At 34.0% G+C, this 18,468-nt stretch overlaps 1 protein-coding gene across 6 annotated transcripts in view; it reads left to right on the top strand.

Annotated features, from left to right (window-relative positions):
* LOC148273580 (zinc finger protein castor homolog 1-like) overlaps positions 1-18,468 on the top strand; it is an 89,386-nt gene that overhangs the window by 12,428 nt on the left and 58,490 nt on the right. For all 6 annotated transcript variants that reach the window (XM_088238472.1, XM_088238469.1, XM_088238471.1 and 3 more), the window contains exon 2: positions 3,902-3,942. The gene's annotated coding sequence lies outside the window, so the exon portion shown is untranslated. The remainder of the gene's footprint in view (positions 1-3,901; positions 3,943-18,468) is intronic.

Below are 18,468 nucleotides of genomic sequence, written 5' to 3'. Positions count from 1 at the left end.
TTGGTGGTTTGACATTTTAGACTTATTTATAAATGTGTATAAACCGCTTTAACTTTTTAGTCATACGTTAGCCGGTTTTAAGGTTACTTTCTCATCATCAGGACTTGAACTAATTTAGAATTTCTCGCGTTGCTATTTATAATATGGAATGTTGTGAGAATATTTAATTGTTCGGTTTCTTTCTTACAAAATTTTATAATATAAAAAGCAACGCGAGTCGTTTTTTAAATATTTATTTATTTACTCATACAAATATAAATATTACAAAAAAATAACGTTTCCCAAACTCTATGAGGCCAAAAGTCTTGTGTTCAGTTGGGATACAACCTAATGGAAAGTGGAAGCATTTACATTATTAAATAAAAAGCAAAAATAAAAATAAATTATATGTTAGTTCAAGTCCTGATAATAGATATACATATAGATAGACTCAACATATTGTTGATAATACCTAAAGAATATTAAAATAAAGACTTGTTAAAATGAATTATAAACACAATACTAAAAGTATAAAACAACACGAGTCAGACAGACGAGACAGATGCGACGACGACGGGCGCCGTGGCGCAGTTGGTTAGAGAAGTCCAACTGTGAAACACGCGTCGCGCGTTCGATTCCCACCAGTTGCGAGCCATTTTTCTTATTTCCTATATTTTCACGATAATATGCTTGCTTGATTATTATTTTATTTACATTTTTCTGTTTTGCTTTATTTACCTTGTTTGTTTTTCGGCATTTATTTTATTAACTTAGATCTTTGAATTTGTTGTTTTATAATGCTTACCGTTTTTTTTGTTTATCTTCATTATTTTTTTTCTTTTACTTTGTCTTACTTTTTTATTATATCTTATCTAAATTTCTAATTTTTCTAACTAATTTCACATCTTTTTTCTGTATATTTTGTGTTTTCTTTTTAAATATGTTAGAATGTATTTAATTCTCTTGTTGTAAATGCCCCTCGGGCGTTAACGAACCAAATAAATAAACACATCAGTCTATTTGAGATGCCTTTTAAGACATAAGTTGTATCGAGACTTATTGCCTGTACATCTCGAGATAAATAATAATTATAATATATGTAATTTTATGTAAAATATTTTTTATTGTATTCGTTCCGAAAATCGTATTGGTAAAATGCGTTTTAATTTTGTTTGTATTATGTTGCTGATGGTCAAATTCACACGACACGTTAAAATTACAAAGGGTGGATTTATTTGTATTGTATTATTTTTTATTCTTTTTTAAATGATGTATTTCATGGGGGGCAAACGCACTAACTAGTAGGTACATCATGAGACTGACTAACTTTCACTCGATTTATTTTTTGACGAATTTTCATCTAAGAGTAGCCACTGAATTAATAAAATATATCTAAAATATTGTAATATATATTAATTCACCCTTATATTACCGTAACGTGTTAATTCGGAAGGTACGTTAGAAACGGGCCATACGTTGCAGTGCCCAATACACCGTTAGCAGTAAAGGATTCAGCGTAGCGTCGCGAACACTGTCCGAAGGTGGACGTTTTCCAATTCGGCCGGAGTTCGGCGTGACCCGAAATTTTTTCGAGTCATTAATCAAAATCACCGATCAGTAGTCGCTTCGTGCGCATGTCTGCGTGATGTGTACCTATTACCTATCGCCCATTACATATATTATACATATACAGTATCAATACTCGCATACTTCTGTGTGTGGATGTGGACGTATCTACTGACTACCTACTAGAACGTGTGCGCGCGCAATCTACCTCCAAATTTACATACTTACCGACTCACACACAAAATGTTCTAAGGCGGCATTGCATTTCTCGATATGATTGTTAAAATTGACAGAGTGCAAATTATTATTGGCCATAAAATTTAATTTAATTTATTTAGCTTCGCAAACTTACGCAATTAATTATTAGCTTTGTTAAGTTTTGTGATACTTAATGTATATTGAACATTTAAACACGAACAAAACTTCGTGAATAACCAAAATAGAAATCAGGATATTGTATTTACGTAAAGTAAACTTATAAATTAGCATCTAAATATGTACATCTGAAATACATTATAAAAACCCTGTAAAACCTAGCCTCGAAACTCTTTTAACAAGTAAAATAATTTCTTCTTGTAAGCTTGTTTCGCTTTGCCTTATTATTACAGGTGAGTACAGTCTATAAAAGTCATAAACATCCTCCGTTTATGTGTGCTTAACAATATGTTTTTATATAAATTAAGGAAGTGTGCCTACTAACACAATCGAAATTTACATGTCTATTTCGTTCATATACAGACATTAACACATTAACAAAGGGTTTATAAACATTCGAACTCACTGTAGGTATAAATTGTTAACTTTAACAACTCGCACCAATTAAAAACACTATCTACGTCTAAGTAGATGCAGAATACAGTTATGCGTGTGAAAGTTTTTGACTTGTTAGCTACTCGTAGGTAAAAATTTAAAAAAGTCAATCCTGTGATAAAAAGTCCACCTTGTAGTGTTTGTTAGTGATGGATTTGTGTACCGATGCAGTGCCCTATGTACCACTGGGATGATTGAAAAACAATCAATCGCTATTTGTATAAATTCTGACAATGAGTGATTTGTAAAATAACTATGGAAATTTTCACGGTTTTTCTCTAAACGCTCATTAGAGGGAAAATTTGTCAAATGTGAATATTTATTGATACATTTTACTTGTAACTTATCTATTCAATTTTTTTTTTTTGCTATCGGTAAATAATGATTACAATGTGAGATTTGAATAATTATTATAAGAATGTTCTGATTTTATAAACAATTAACTTCTTTCCACTTTCCACTAACTGCGAGAAAGTTTTTTTCTCAATCGGTCTGGGTGCTGTGGCGTAATTTTCATTACCTCCTTCCATATCCCCTCTATCCCACCTGCTGACAAGCCTCTAAATTGAGGCTAAGTGGGTTATTCCTTTAAAATATATATATATATAACTATAAAAATACGTGTATATTTTTATTCCAGTTTTATTTATATTTTTTTCGGGTAACAAGGTTCCGTCGAGACCGATATCATTAGACTGATATATTCGGAAAATATATATTTTTTAAAATTCCACCGAGAAATGTCAGTAAAATACTCAATCTACAATTAACTTATATCACGAATGCGTGAACGATCGTGTGAGTGATCATAAGCTTTTTTTTAAATTTAAAGGTTTAAGTATTTGGAGTTGGAGCATGCCTAAAACAATCAGGCGGTATAATGTAAGCTCCTTCTTATTTACAGATGCTAAATACATCAAATCAATCACAAATAATTTGTGAAACTAAATAATGTCTATGGAAAGAAAATTAAAACAAAGTTTTTTACGCGTTTTTTTCCGAGGTCAATAAACTCAATTTTATGGCGGTCAGAACCATTTATTTCATATAAATAATATCCGAGAGTTAGTTAAGACCTATGACGGAATAGGGCGATCAATTTATAACCGCTGTTAATATTATAACACGTTGTACTGGGTGCTTAAATTTTATTTTTTTATTTTAATCTTACAAGCACAAAAATGTATATACTTTGGCAGACTTTTTACTAAATCAATATCTTCCAGTCAACCAAACAACAGACTGGTCAAAATTTGTACTAAAAAATATTAAAATACACTTTATAAATTTAAAATATTAGGTTTTTTTTAGTAGGCCGATAAAGCTCACACGCAACTTGTTTTATATTGAAAAAAAAACTTGATCTCTTACTATTTTCTCAAATATAAAATTTTTCCATTTCCTAAACGTCGTAAATAACTTGTGCTGGAAAATGGTACTATTAGATAAAAAATATTTAAAGCACTCATATCTACAATCTACATTCCTACATAAAGGTATCTTTTTAAAGAATGTTCAAATATTATACTTATTTTTTTTGTTACAGATTTTGCCCGCTTTCTAATATTCATCTTTACATTACGTCATGTAAGTACTTTTTTGTAACGCTTTATTTTTACAATTTTATTTCGAACTACGAATCAGGTTATTGTCCCGTTGGAATAATAAAAATGTCAAATTTATGTTATTTATTTCATTTTATAAATTTGTTGCATAAATAAGTATACATATTTAATAACAGGGAATCTTTATGGAACTGGTGAATAAAAAAAATATGTTAGTTCTATAATTAGAGTTTATAATTGTTTACACTCAGTTATATTTTTGCGCCTTCAACGTAGACTCCGACTTTACCAGTACATGTACAAAAATAATAGTGCATTTGATGTATCATATAAAAAAAATAACAATCTCGGCCTTATTGAGAAAAAAATACATGTATTATTATGAACTAAATTTATAATAGCGCGGGTTTTATTTGCAACTGAGGTGTGGGGGGGGGGGGTTTAATTCTCACATATACATAATTAGTTTTTTTAAATAAAATTAAAAAGATTGTAAGTTTTTTTTTTGTAAAAAATAAATATTTTCGTTCGTATTATGATCTAATCAAATATTTCAATTTTGAGGCCGTTTTCGACGGGTCGTCAATAACTCACTATTATAAAATGGGAATCAAGTCGGGCTTTAGTGGAGTTCGAACCTCGGACCTCCGATCTACGAGTCCTCAACACTAGCCACGGGACCACAATCCGATTATACGTGCAATACGTTCACATTTACTAAAATATTACAATTTTGCCGGCCATTCTCATCGAGTCGTAAATAATTTAATATATTCCTCGGATTCTTTTCTTCCATCTGTTAGTCTTCGTGGAGTTAAAGGGTCGAAATCTTCGTCGATGCGGGTGAGATTCCGACTGAATTATTAATATAGATGTTCAAACGTAGGCAGAATAATGAATGTTACACAGAGTGTAAAGTGACCACTTAAACCAGCTCATGAACACGGTAAATCGATAAAATGTTCTTCATCACAGTTTTAATGTGTCGGTGGATATCAAAATCGGTAAAATCCCAAAAAAAATTTCTTCAAAATTACACGATTGTATACTGTACACATTGCATGTAGATAAAAAATATATACAGGTCAACGTCGTTTTACGCCGGGGTTCCGTTCCGAGACACATCAGCGTAAACAGAACAGAAATATAGTGGAAAACATAAGGTTAGGTTCCGTGTCAAAAAATCTAACGTGTTTACCTATTTAATACATATTCAAAATAAATTATAAATATTTTTAGTGAATACAGTTTAAATTTGTTTACAAAACAAATAATAATCTTTCGATATAAATAATTATTTTTTAATAATAAATACTAACTCACCAGTTCGCCGGTACTAAATTAAAATCTAACACTTTTTTTTAAAAAGCTTCCAATTCCATTTGCTTTGATTGTTGCTTCCTTTCTTGCAGAATCATAGCATAAACTACGAGTATTTAAATATTTTGTAATTTTAATAATAATAAAATAAAAATAATCATACCTTTTTATTTTTCTTAAAAACAAAACGAAAACTAGCTCGGAAACAATTTCACACACACAATAGGCTGCTCGCGTACACTGTATTAGAATAAAACAATGTGTAAAAGTGTGTCTGCTATTAGAATCGCGACGTCTACTGTCGCCTGGTGTCGGCCGAACCAGGGAAGCCCACGCCGCGCCGGCACCTACCGGTGTAATCGTAAATCAGCGTAAATCAAACGGGCGCAAAACGACGTTTACCTGTATGTACTTTTTGTGCAAAAATAAACAATAAAATCAACCAATTTGGACCTCCAAAGGGGTGTTCAAATTTATGATTTTGAAATAATGCCTACAAAGTCTGGGTGTGGACTATTTATTTTAAAAATATTATTATAAATAATTGCGTTGTATTTATTAAGTTTCCTTTTTTTGCAAATACAACGGGTCATTAAGCACAACAACAGTTACAGTTCGGAACACCCGAGGTTGGGAAAAATCACATTTGGTTATTGCGATCTCACCTGGAATCGAACTCGGAACCCTCGTACGTGAACCGTTGTACCGTAGGAAACGTATTTTTTAATTTTATGACATAATTATGCACACGAATGAAATAATAGTAACAAATGGAGTCCACAGTTTGAGAGTTGATCCAATTCTCGGAATTAGAGTACATAAATCCAGAGGCTTAACAAAAATGGAATTCCGGTTTTGACATTAAAATTTTCGATACACATATAATTTAATATTAGTGACCATTGTGCCTGTGTTAGTAACGCGTTCCAGATACACGGTTACTAAAAACTCACAATGGATTTTCATTGTTTTAGTTGTTATTATTTAACTTTTCATTTTCAAGGCATGTCGACAACTTAAGGACGACAGATATTTATTAATTTATTCATTCAAAATTACACTCGTTTAAATATTAATGAACTCATTAAGGCTTTTTAGACCATGTCCGCGTCAAGCCCATATAAATAACAATAAAAATACATAGTAAAATTGATTTAATTAAACTATTTTGACATGTGATGCAATACAATAACTATCTAGAAAAACAAAGTATAAATATAATGATAAAATTCCAAAGAAGACAATATTTGATTGGGAAACTCCTTGATTATTTTCTGAATGTTTGAGTTTACTGTTTACCATTTTGATGTGCCATATATATGTTTTATGTTTCTAATCAAATATTTGTGGTGATATACTCATGTGTCTGTATCAACTAATTGCTAGTCCCATCTCAACACAGGACTTTCAGTCCCATGGAATTGGGACTTATCTCTCAAATAATGTACAATAAACTCATGTACATATGTAAATAAATAAATAAAAATATCAAAAAAATAATAAAAAAAATATTATCAATCTACGCATTTATTTTACACCTATTGCTCGAGATCTGTCATTAGATGATTTAAGTGATCACGCATTTTGTAACATTTACAATTCTGCCTATGTTTCAACCTCGTTATTTTGTTGATTACATTTTATTTCTTTCTTTCGAGAAAACAACGGTAATTACTACAAAAACACCACGTTCAAAAATAAACCAAAGTTATAGGCCTATTATGGTTTTCTATATGACTAAATACAAAACAAAAAAAAAAAGAAAAAGCATACTTGTGTAGTCGCTCCGTATTATTCCACGTGTAAAAAGAAAAAAATTACAACAGTAATGACTGATTTAAAGGGTGTTTTTCACTAAAAATGTTTAATAATCCCTGGACTGGTACCTGAAGCGTAAGACTGATCCTCTTACCTTCATGTAACAAAAATGATCAAGATATTCTGCAATTGGCGTGCCAATGCAGTGCCCTATGCACCATTAGTTGCGGAAAGAGAATGATGATGATGACTGAAAATTTTTAATTCATTTACGAAATTAATTAATAAAATATTTATTCTAAATTGATTAACAGGGACACTGTGTTATCGGAAAGAACTTACAGGTTAAACAATAAAAAAGAGCCGTATTATCCGGAAGATTGATTCGGAAAACTTTCGGTATTTTCCACGAGCGAAAGAAGTCAGTGTTGCCAGCCGAGGAACTTGTTCAATATTGCCAGTTGAAAGGGATCACCGGGTCGCGGTCTCATCCTCCACAAGCTCAATTGAACATGTGAACCATCCAATTTTCACATGGAAAATTGTATTATATTTTATGGATAATGATGTCAACACTGTTAATTTTCCATTTCAACGTATTTGGTGTATTTCTCAAAACTTGTCCTGATCCTTTCTTTCCCGCCGGCTGACAAGCCTCTAAAACGGAAGTTCAGCGGGTTATGCATTTAAAAATCGATGTTCGAATTAGTAAGTGGAAAGTGTGAGTATTTTCTGCGTAACCCGGTAGAGTCCGTATTAACATACAAACGAAGCATGTCCCGACCGCAATACTCGGCCAGCCAAAAAGATATTTGCCTTATCGAAGTCGTGAATCATTTCGTGTTATTATTTTTTTTATTTTTCATTTGTCTTTTCGTTTGGCCGGTTTTATTTCTCCAAATAACAACATCGCTCGTAGCGCTAACCGAGACAGTGACAAAATTGGGGAAAGGCTAATATTGAAATTAACCGAGCGCATTGCTTACTGACTTACTTACTAATAATCATAAATTAATGTCCGGCTATTGCTACTATATAATATATTATATTATAGAGCCGAATAACCGCAGTATGTAAATATCATAATTTATCCACCCAATAGTGCACGGGGCATTGTTACGTAATGCGTAATGTTATTATTATTTTATTATGTTATATTATTTTTAATAATCCCTCTTCACCCGTTTATCTGAGAGAGCTCTTTCAACCTCTATCACAATACGGACTATCTCTTCGTTCTAGTAACGAGAGAACCCTTTTAATACCCTTTCATCGCTCTAATTTTCTTGCCACCTCTTTCGCAGTAATAGCTGCTCGATTGTGGAATAATCTACCCACTAATGTTAGAGACGCCCCTTTACATTTAAATCAAGATTGAAATGTCACTATCTGAATATTTGTCATATTGTATATTCCTTCCCATCTCCTCTCATCTCTTCCTAGTATAGTGTTTAATCTTTTTAGTTGATTTTTGTTTTTAATTTTGTATATAGTTTTATATGATGTTTTGTACATAGTATTGTGTTTAATTTTTATAAGGCCCTAAATATTATTATTATAATAAAATTTATCCTAAGAATGTAATAGAGACACATTTTGTATGCAAAACTCGAAGCTAATTTGGCAAAATTAGGAGCTGTATTCTTGAGGGTGGATTCTCGAGCCTTTTCATTGCCTGGGATTCCGCAGTGGCCTCTTATCAATCCGATATACACATTCTGCGATCTGGATTTTAGTTTTTGTATATAAGTATGAATGTCAATGATAATGGAGTTGAATAAATTTCGATCACCTATTGCTTGGACCCCTGATTTACAATCTGTCAAAGTCGTTATTTGCTTACACCAATTTGGTGGTTTCATTAAATCATAAAGTGGAGCTTCTCTGATTGCAAATATTTCCGCCTGGAAAACAGAGCAGAAATCATCAAGTTTCCGCTTTCCTGCCGGCAGCGCTCTCGTGCCATCGAAGGGTACAAATTCTGACATAATAATACAAGTATTGGAACATAAGATCATTGATATATGTAGCATCGGGGAAGGGAAGGAGCAAAATTGAACTAGATGGAAATGAAAGGGGGGGAGAGATGGCTATAATTGAATTTGATTCAGTGATCGCATCAAAGAACATAATTTGTTATCAAAGAAATAAAGACTGGGATATCTGTCGGCAGACTTAAGAATACTAGGCAAAGCGGAGTGAAAACCATAAATAGTTCTCAGATTTTTAGTTGATATATTTTATTTTATAGAGCTCAGTAGTATTAACTTTTGTTAAACTCATATTTAGTTAGTTATTTTATTTATAATCAAATGTTTTAGTTATTCAAACAATGCAATATTGGTATACAACTATTGATAATTTGAAACACGAAAAAATTTCCACCTCAAAATAGGCTGAGCCATGTTAAGTGAACACAAACCTAACCATAGGACAATTAATATTCATGTTCAAATGCTCTAGTTTTATATTTTATTTAGACATCCCCGCGAAAAATTATGTAGGAATGTATATGCAATAAATATATGTTTTTTAATATTTAAATTAATTCATTTTACGCTTTACGACAGGGTCTATAAAATATTGCTATTTTAAATTATTTTTCATTTTACAATTCAGCTTCTCTATCATTTAAAAAAAATGTTAATAAAAGGGAAGGCGATTGATCTTACGTTTCAGGTGCAGGGGTAGAAAATATTTATTTTTTTAATTAAATATGTATTTCGTCAGGCTCGGGCTTAGTACCTAAATGCGCTAGCTACAGATTTACAAGTCGTTTTACGCCTTCTACTCGTATTTGCTAAATACACAATGGGAATACTTCTTATACCGGCTCATATCTTTGACCCGCAGCTCACTCACTTTCTTTTGAAATAAGTGTCGGCTAAGGACTCTCGATCGACGTGATAAACATCCGTGATCGGACGACGGAGGATGCGCAGGAATCGGCCGTCGATAGAAGGGCCGGAGGACTGTTTGTGGCCACCGTATGCCCCGACCGCGGAAAGGATATGCCGAATATTTGATTGCAGCGAATTATTACAAGATTTTACATAATATATTTTCCACGCTTTTGACAACGGCTATTACTCTATACAAATGACATAGATTTAAAACAGGTATAAAATTATCGTAACGAAACGATTGTTTTTTCTTATGTCATCCGTCCGCTATAAATTATTACATTCATTTTAAGCTTATGATATTTAAAACACGCGATTTGCATTAGGAATTAATATCTATTATCTAAAGGTGCCTAATTAGACCACCGCAGCTGCAACACGATGTAATTTAATAATATTATTATGTTTAAAAAATTAAAGAATAAAGTTTTTCTTACTAGGTTCATTGATTTATTGAAATATTTTACAATATTTATGTAAACCTTGTCATCTTTATATTCTTACTAATATATAGGAATACGTATTTGAATGTACCAAATACTATATTTTATTTCTTACTTCACATGTACCGCACTCGTAAAAGCCCTCCGGGCGTTTATGCGTATTAAATAAATAAAAACGACATAAACTATGTCTGCGATACTTTTACGTAAAACCGCGCCGGCTTCTTCTTCTTCCTCTTCGCCTGGAACTGTCGATCTCCTCTGGCAGATAGCCGCTACTCTCGCTACTCTCGGGACGTTAAGATCTAACTGTCCGTCCATATTTTAGACGGCCAGCCAGGAAGACGGGACCAGATGGAATTTCCTCAGCCGCAATATGAGGAATTCTGTAGTTGCCCATTCTGCTTTCACGGTCACCCGAAATCTTCTACTGCATCGCGCGATCCGTCTAATTCTTCATTGCGGGTTCGGTGTCTGTGATTTCCCTAAAAGTTTTCAGTTTTGATGTTCTAAGCAGGTTTTATATTCTTATATTATTTATCCTGGCTGTGTCGACTCTTGTTTCTACTCCATATGACATACCATGTCTGTATCAGCTTGAATTTAATAATTTAGAAAATCCACTATTACCTTTTGCAATTGCGTATTAACTTTAGATACATTCGGTACACGCGTGATTTATTTATATATTCACATCTAAAATTATGTAATTCGAGGTTTCTAAATTCCCAATTGACAATCGAAGTGTCGGTGATCTTAGTTTTATGTAACAAATTAATGATAGAAATGCGCATATATTTGAATGTCATAGCTAACTACATATCTCCACGGAGAGTTATAAATTAACACGCTGCGAAAGAGAATAAAAATATTTCAGAAAACGAAATTTGGAAGTCTAGGCATTTACAGGGCTTATGACCTGACGTTGGCCAAATTGAGTAGCCACTCTACACGCAGTTTATCATTTTTAATTTGGCCTTTGTTTGGAAATCCAAATTTTTTCGATTCTTTCATCTTCAATTTACAGATGGATGATGTTCAAAAATTGGTAAAATTGTAATAGTAACACAGTGTGTAAAGTGATTGTTTAAACCAGCCATGGGCTGGTCATAAGCCCTGTAAATGGTTAGAGTTCCATAATTCCATCTCTAAAATGTTTTCAACATGTTTCAAATGCTTTTGACAAATAAGAGGTGTTTTAGAAAAAGCACCCGATGACAAACCGCTAAAGCTCGTTTATCTGGATATGAACTTTTAACTAAGATTATCGTCGTGATCGTAGGACAACGACGGTTGTGCGAAAAATGCGACATTGACATTATTTCATATTTGATATTGGAAAGGGTGTATGTAAAGGGTGTATAGGTATATTCCAGGTTATAAAAAATAAATACGTATAACTAGCCCGAGTATCAAACTATACGCTTTTGTACTTATCAAGTTGTGGCATAAATTATCGTACAATTTGTAGACCGCTCTCGTGTAAAGTTGAAGAAAATAACACGCGTCGTTCTTCTACGACCATGACTCGTGTATTCCTTCCTTCTAATAAATGTATTTTTAAATTACCGAATGGAAGCTAGAGAGGCACAGAAAAGCATTGGTAAGTCTTCGGATGGATTCGATGACAAGAAGATGTATCAAAATTCCTCTATAATTTTACTTTGAAACAATGGTTTTTTTCTTCATCTCTGGCACAGCATCGCCGTTATTCCTCCGCGCATGTATATGGTGAGCTGGTGTACTGTGTAGTCGTATAATTGCCTTTGTGCAGCTGTGAGCTGCGAGCTGCGAGCTGCGACCGCAGCTCTCTCGCCCCGGGGGATGAATCTACGTAGATTTTCGCTAATAGACACTATCAGGAATCTAACTCCTCACTGCTCCGCAGTCCGCACGGCCAAATTGATGATGTATTGTGGCCGAGAACTGGTTATGTTCAGCCCGTTTCTTTCTTTGTACGATAGTTAATTATTTACAACCAATTTCTTTAATTGCGACCGAGTTACAGTTCGATATATGGCAGGCGTCGTAAAAGAAAATATAAAAAATCCTAAAGTTTCCGCTGCAGACGAGCGAAATTTGACCGCGAACGGCCGATAAATGGTACGAATGTAATATTTAATAAAACGGGAGGAAAAAAACTCACGTAGCGGAGGAAATGGTATAATATAACTACTAACGGCGAAGGAACTACTAGCGACTGTTTCTTATTGCTGCAGAGTCTTTGCAAGTGCCATATACGTACCGACATGTTTGTATCGGGAAAACTTTACATGAACGGAAAAAAGCTTTTGAATTGCCTATTTTCCCTGTTTTTGTACATTAAACCATTACTTTATCGGTCCAATCCAATTCATTTCGAGCATTTACTGTTCGAGATTTACTTTCCGTATTATATGTTAATTTTTTGGCAATCAAACAGTGGCGCACTCGATGGAGGGGGAGGTTTAGGGGAATAACTTCATTATTCTTTTTAATTTGTCGATCGCCGTGGAAACTCTAACCTCGGGAGAAAAAAAAACGAAGAAAGCTAGATGCGTTCAAAACGTGGTGCTGGCGGAGAATGCCGCGCATGCCACGGGCAGCTCATAGAACTAATGTTTCTATCATCTGGAAATTGGGTTTGAACGGCGCCTTTATTTCAATGTGAAAATCGATGTTTTCAGGTACTTCGGACATCTAAGAAGGCGAAGAAACAACGGAAAAATCGGTTGTAGAGGGTACTCGATCTCGCGGAAGAAACTTACAAGATAGACAGACTCGGTGACGGAAACTACTGGCGTCTCTCTTCAGATGGCCTCCAGAAACGCCGAGGACAGCAGCGGGTGGAAGCGTTTTCCGATGACGCCCTCCCCTCGCTCTTGCTGACGTGACGGCGACTTCTTTACTAAGATAAAATGACCAACAAAAAGAAGATTTATTTGATTATGGGCAAATACAAAATCTTCCGAGTGCAGTTTTATATGATTTATTGAGTACTCGAACTGTCGGCATTATATTTAATCGTCAATTCCATATTTCAAATAGTTCCGACCGAGTTCAAAACTAATCTAACACGAGGATTACCTTTAAAATTAAATTAAAGGGAGATTTTCAAAACAAATTTTACAATGCGAATGTTATTGAACGTAGGAAACAAGAAAAACGGAAGAATTCAACAAACTCTCGAAACACGTCAAAAAAAAGAATAATCGTAGTGATTGAGTAAGAAGATGTATAAATGTAAAAGAAGCGAGGTCTTTACGCAAAGAAATAGTGATGTAGTGTTCTATCCTCTTTGCTCACCCCCACGAGGAAACGGCTCGATGATCTGTTGTTGTTGTTATTTTTTAATACCGTCGGTTGCATTTCCAAGTTTATTGACGACAGATCATTTTACCTTTCTGATGCCGCTATAACAGAATTTGTAAAATTATTTAGGAATCGCTTGACAGGTACGCTCGATAAACTAAAAGTGGAACTCACATTATGGTGGATGGCAATAATTCCTAGAACGGAAAAAGATCAGTGGAAAAAGATGCCTCAACTACTTTGGCATATTGTAAAAAGACGCTTATACTGCCAAGACTATGAAATATTTACCATTTAAAATAATACACCTACGTCAAAAGCTAGTTCAAAATTTAAACTCCCCCAAAAAAAATAAATCTGGGTGCGCCACTGCAACGAGATATACAATTAATCTCGAATTCCAATGCTAGTATTTAAAACGTGTCATAATTTCGATGCCAAATTCACGTTAATTCTGCGCACGCAACATGTGGCGTGGATTAGTTGAAAAATCAAACTTTCATATTTTTTTGTCAGTTGAGAATTTCGTTCCAGATTTTAGATAATTGGAATCGATTTTCCAGTTTTGCGCTACTTACCGATTAAATGCGTTACTGAGTGATGAAAATCACGAATTCAAACAAGATTCGTGCATCGAGTAATTATGTCTCCTTTGAATGCTAGTCCTTCGCATAGCTAATAGCTATCCAGTACCAACGGTGCAATCGTGGACGTCATTTTTCTCCTAAGTTCAGGTATAAAATTCTGTACTATTGACAGACAAATATGTCATAACATTGGCAGACGCGTAGAAGAATAGAAGAAGATACAAACATTTCTAATTATTTTTAATTTATAGAAGACGTTTCCGATGGCCTTTCGCAGGATTAATATTTTGATCCACTACAATATTTTGAATAAAAAAATACTTTTAAATGATCAGACTCGACGTAATTACATCATTTTGATCGCCGATGAATGTAAAAGTCCCAGAAATGATGTTGTATTCGGTGAAGTACTCTGAACCGCAGAATTATGTACCAGGCAGAAGTACTAGTATAGACACTAACAAATAAGCTTGAGTTAAATATTTCTAATGAAAACAGTGATTATTGTATCTAGCCGGTCAGGGCTACCCCTTCGAAATGATTTAAAGACGGATAATGCACTCGGCAAATTTTTTATCTTGCATATTTTAATATATGTAGATAGTTGATATATTATCTTATTTTTATTAATTTTAACAAGAAATTCACTACGTTCATTATTTAAATTAAATTGCGTTATTCAATATTGAGACAACTTTTTACTATCATTTTATAAACAGAATTATAAATAAAAATTATTTAAAAGTAATTCATACACACACTATCTACAAAAAACCAATAATGTAGTAAAAAAAAAATTTTGACTGAAAAAAAATACATTTCTACAAACGGAAAGTCATTTTTGGATGAAATAATTATCAAAAATTATTTCTGAAAACTTTGATGCGTTTTCAGAAAAAAATACTTATTTTACATTTTTAGTTAAATACAATAAACGGTTGAAAATAATAAATACAAAGTATTCGTCCGTTTTATTTTACAAAACGTTATATTTTGTACTTTGTAATTTTTATTATTGTATCAATTTATTCTGATTTTGAAACAAAAAAAATACTCTTAGCTTATGGGGCCTGAAACAAGGAACCTATGTAGGTACCTACGTTGCAAAAATAAAAGAATAATAAATATAAAAAAGCCTTTATTTCAATGTTGGCCTTAAAATTAAAATAAGAGCTAGAATTTTTGGCAATGAAAAGAATTCTCCCGAAAAAAGTTCACTCGGAAATGTTGCCGCATCATTCTGCGGGTAGTGGGTACATAATACGTAGATAGTGTTTTTTATTGTATTTTTTTCAACTAGAAATCTCAGATCATAATTTGATGTAAATCATCTCAGTGATAACCCTATTCACAGAAACAGGTATTATAATATGTATTATTATCAAACCGAATCCTAAACATGTTCTCGTCTCTCTCGATCGCGTATGATGTATGCCGTCAGGACAGAGTCGGCGATACGAGCATTGAAAAATTGGGTGCCTTGTACTTGGAGCAGTATAGAGATTTTTAATCTAAAATCTTAAATGAAACTATTTTTTTGAACAAAAGACGCGAGGAGAGTTTGAAAAGTCTTTAGATTTGAAATATTATTTTAATTATTTTTGATGGGAACAAAATAAAAACTTTTTACTCGATACTGACTGTATTAGATGTAATTATAACTTGTGTCCGTTTTTTTCCTAATTATAAAATTAGCACTAAAAGTAAAATAAAATGATAAAAATTAAACGTCATTCCAAAGAAAATTATCTGTTCTACTATGTGTTGTATTTGCTTTTACTTTACACGTGTTATTTTATACGATAACAAACCTTTAAACATGTAATGTCAAGTAGACAAAAGTGAGCATTTTCGATACCTCTTTCTGTTCACGTTTAATCGAGGGAAAGCTGCCAAAACTGTTCGGGATATTTCGCGGTGTACGGTGAAAATGTTATGAATTATTGATTAATTTGTTAGAAAATAATTAAGGAAAATACGTTATTCACTAATTGTTTTGTCGTTTTTTTTTGTTGTGTCGCCTCGTTCTCATTATTTAGAAAAAAACTGACACAACTTGCGCGAAAGACGTCGTAAGTAGAGGAAGACAAGGAAGGTGATACTGAAATAGACATGTCAACAGAATGCTGGAAAACCGGCTTCCGCGTATCGCGCTACAAGACCCCGAGGGAAAAGGACCCCCAGGCAGACCCCTGGCAGTCGGCTTCACAGGAGGCGGACGCAGCGGTACACACCAATCTTTCTCATCTATAGAAGGAAGGAGAATTTCATGTCCTTCCTGGCGGGAATCGAATCTACGACCTCGAGCATGTTAGGCGAACGGGCTATCCACTAGACTACGAGGCAGACAATGCAATAAATAATTACAATATTTGAGTTTGTCCAAATGTTCATAGACAAAAGACTGGATTTCACCCCCTCGGGGGTCATTAAGATTAACAAATTACAATAGGGATGGAGAATACCTTAAATAAGGGAATATGGAAGTCAAGGCATTTACAGGGCTTATGACCTGTCATTGGATGGTTTAAGTGACCACTTTACACACTGTGTAACATTCACCATTTTGCCTATGTTTGAACATCCTTATTTATATTCCCTTATTTAAGGTATTCTCCATCCCTGTTGTAATTTGTCAATAAATAATTGTTTAAATTTTCAATACGTAACGAAATAATTTGAATTTAAATTCTTTTGAATTTAGAAAACGTCAAATTTGGAAGAATTTTTATTGGGATAAGGATTAACCGATACTTGAGCAGTTGCGGATACATTTCGTCATGATTATAGAATAACGACGCATGTGATTTTCTTCAACTTTACATGAGAGCGGTTTAATTTTTTTAATACTTTATATCACAACTTGATAATGTACCCAAGTATATAATTTGATACTTCAGTTAGTTATATATATAAAAAATCAATCTTGGAATATAAAAGCCTCTGTATAAACTTTTCAAGATCAAGAAAGTCAATGTCGTATTTTTCGCTCATCCGTCGTCGTTCTACGATCAAGACGATTTTTGAGAGGACAATATCTTGTTTCTCGAATATCTTGTAACGTCAACGCTAAACGCGTAGCTTAAAAAAAACATCCAAAGTAGTTATTCGTCTTCGACTAGCGCTCTAGGTACTGCTCGTGTGACCCTCGAGTAGAATAATCTGAGTGAACCCGTAAGTTGATTTAACATTATATTATGCTAAATGTATAAATATTTATACATGACAGAAGGTCATACTGACTCGAATGTCGGTCGACATATTTCGGCGTACATTGAACAATTCGAGACTCGTCGAACTGTTTAGTATCGACAATCGACAATCGACACTCATTCTTGTATTATGCGAGCATGGAGCCGAGAGGGGAGAGGGAGGGGGGTACACGACTCCTCCCATTATCCGTAAAAGCATAATATATTCCATCGCTCGGATCTTAATACTAGGACGCAGTGACACGTTGCAAGGGCCTAATGTACGGCGTTTCGATTCGTGGGCAATTGCCTTCCTCGCCTCGATTCTCCGTCGGACGTTCGTCGTGATCAGACGTGACGCTGCGAGGGATAATACCGCCGTCTGTAATGAGAGATTAATTTTCCACTGATATCTTCCGACGCCTTTGGGCGAGCGCGGCTAAAGCTCTCGGGAGAGAGGAAGCTCGTTAAGGGCGCGAAATAGCCAAACGAGGTATATCGCGGGCTTAACCCGCGTTGGAGACGTTTGAAAGAGGCCGCCGTCCAGCAGTGGAGAGAATAAGGCTGAAGAAGAAGAAGAATAAGAAGTATTTTTTCTGTAGTTTCATTAATTTTCATTAATTATTCCGTCGGCGATTTTTACATAAATTTTCATGAAGGAAACGGAGTGAATAATATTATTTTCGACTGAACGCACACTTTGTCTACAAAAAAATAGAGGTATCGTTGATACATCTACCTACGAAAAGCGTGTTTTTGTGCACCGTTTAAAATAATATATCTAACTCGAGCTTACTCGCTAGCCTACTTCCTTTCTTCGGTAACATTCCATCATATTAAGATAATAAAAGATTTGAAATTTAACCTAACGAGGAGTCAACTAAGCTAACGACTAGTGCCCGTGTAGAGGAAGATGTCCATCACCGTACTGATACGGCACGGTCGATGTGGAGATATCTTTCTGGCGTATTCTGCGATAAAATTATGCCCATTAAAACCGAAGGTGAAGTATGGAAAACAGAGGTAAAATCTGGAACGTCGTACGGTGCAGAGTG

The sequence above is a fragment of the Micrasema longulum genome, unplaced genomic scaffold, assembly GCF_059751315.1.
Source record: "Micrasema longulum isolate JH-2025_06_02 unplaced genomic scaffold, ASM5975131v1 h1tg001906l, whole genome shotgun sequence".
NCBI classification, from domain to species: Eukaryota; Metazoa; Arthropoda; class Insecta; order Trichoptera; family Brachycentridae; genus Micrasema; species Micrasema longulum.
Note: the sequence above shows the minus strand (reverse complement) of the source record. Positions and strands in the feature narration are given on the sequence as shown.